Consider the following 2,014-nt stretch of genomic DNA (forward strand, 5'->3'; position numbering starts at 1 on the left):
AGCGCTGAGGAGCGGCCCCGCCTCAGCAGGGGCGGCCCCTCCCCCCTCGCGAGTGCCCCGCGGCCGCGCCCGCGCCCCCTGCCGGCCGGGAGGTCTCTACCGTCCCACGTCCCCCCTAAAAGAGGTGAAGTGTCCAGGAGGGATGTGCTCGTGCAGTCACTTCGGAGGCAGCCTCTGCAAAACCCGCTCTCGGGGGGGGGCTGGCTGGCTTTTGGGGTGGCCACCAGCACTTTTCCGTGACTGCTCGCCTCAAATAAAGAAACGCCTCATCTGTGATGACCCCATCCTCATCCACTCACTGGCCAGTTACACTGAGCAATATAAAGTCAGTAAGAAAAGGCGGGTTTTGCATACTCCTTCGCATATTCTTGCAATGGGCAATGTGATCATTTTGAGCTTCCCCTTCGATCATTTCAGGGGTCGAGTTGTGAGGGAGTTCAGGGGGCTGAGCCCCCCGCCCCCCATAAGGGATGTGTAAATTATAACCCTGGGGGGTCTCCAATGTGATTAGGGCATCGTGATGGGCAGCCCAATTCTTTTTTTTAAATTTTTTTTGCGAGAGTCAAAGTGTAATTTAAACCCTGTAGAACTTTATATTTAAGACCTGGCAATGCTGACTGCAGCCAGCTCCTTGTACAGGGCTGGGGATGGCGCGGGCACCGGGGCGATGCCTGCTGAGCCAAGGCACCCACCCTTTCAGGACCCTGCCCCTTTCCCAAGAGCCGGGGGGGAGGGATGAACGCTTTTGGGGCCTCTTTGGCCCCTGGAGTCCAGGCTTTGAGCCCCCCCGTCACATATGCAGGGGCTCAGTGGCAAAGGCCACTTGAAGGGTGCTGAGGTCACAAAGGCCGGCACCACACGGGGAAGACACAAGGCACCCAGCATGTCGGCAAGAGCAGCCGTTCATTCCTCCGAAGGCAATGGCCACATGCTTGTGGGGGCTTAACAGGGCCGCCTGTGCTGGCGCTGGAGTCCTGCTGCCTCAAGCAAGAGGGAAACAGGTAGGCATGTTTCCCCACACACACAAAGTCATGCCCCAGCCTTGTCCTTTCAAATGTCACCCGGCTCTTCCCTTTCACCACAGCCTTGCTGTTCATTTGCATCAGGCAGCAGGTGGCAAACTGTGCAGCTATAGGCCAGACTGACCCGACTCGGGTCCAACACAGGCTGGCGCTGAGACCTAGCCTGAGACTTCTCCCTGCCACCCAGCCATGGCATAAAGGAAACTGTCTACCACTTGACTGCAATGAGAAATGTGCAAAATTCCCCACAAATCTGTGAGCTGGCTCCAGCAACTCCAAGCCTGGATCCAGCCCACAAGCAGCAGACTGCTGACCCCTGGGCTAAGGAACACTTGGAGATGTCCAGGTTCCTATCTTGGATTAGTAGGGGAGGTAAATGCAGATGTGATATGTAGTAGGAGTTTGATAAAGCACTGAATAGAGCATTGAATGAAGGCTTTGTTGAAAAAGTAATTCAAATAAGATTAACATAATGTGAACTGAAACTGTAGAAAAACCTGAAGCCAAGTTGAGGGAAGGTAACCATGAGTCCTTACCTCCAGTCTGGTTTAAACAGCATGTCAGGAAAAAATGTAGCAGGTATTAAAGTTGGAAAAGGCACGAACACAAATGAAGGGAAATAAATATGGGGAGCCTAAAGGGACTAGAAAAATGGGCAGAAGATAACATAAAATTCACCTTGGAAAAATGGAAACAGCTATGGCTGTGGCAATAATAATAATCCAAAGAAAAAGAATCACTTTTTTTTTCCGGTCCTGTAGGGAGCATACCAGGAAAGCCAAGGCTGCAACTGAACTCCAACTAGCTTTGAGCATCAAGGACAATAAAAAGTCCTTTTCCAGCTATGTGGGGAGCCAGAGGAAAAGCAGGGGCAACATTGGACCCCTGCTGAAAAAGATGGGGCAACTGACAACTGATGCCCAGGAAAAAGCCAACCTATTAAATAGGTACTTTGCATCGGTCTTTCATCAGTCCCATGGGACGCCCATGCC

The sequence above is a fragment of the Alligator sinensis genome, unplaced genomic scaffold (genome assembly GCF_000455745.1).
Source record: "Alligator sinensis unplaced genomic scaffold, ASM45574v1 scaffold1299_1, whole genome shotgun sequence".
In the NCBI taxonomy this organism is placed as follows: Eukaryota; Metazoa; Chordata; order Crocodylia; family Alligatoridae; genus Alligator; species Alligator sinensis.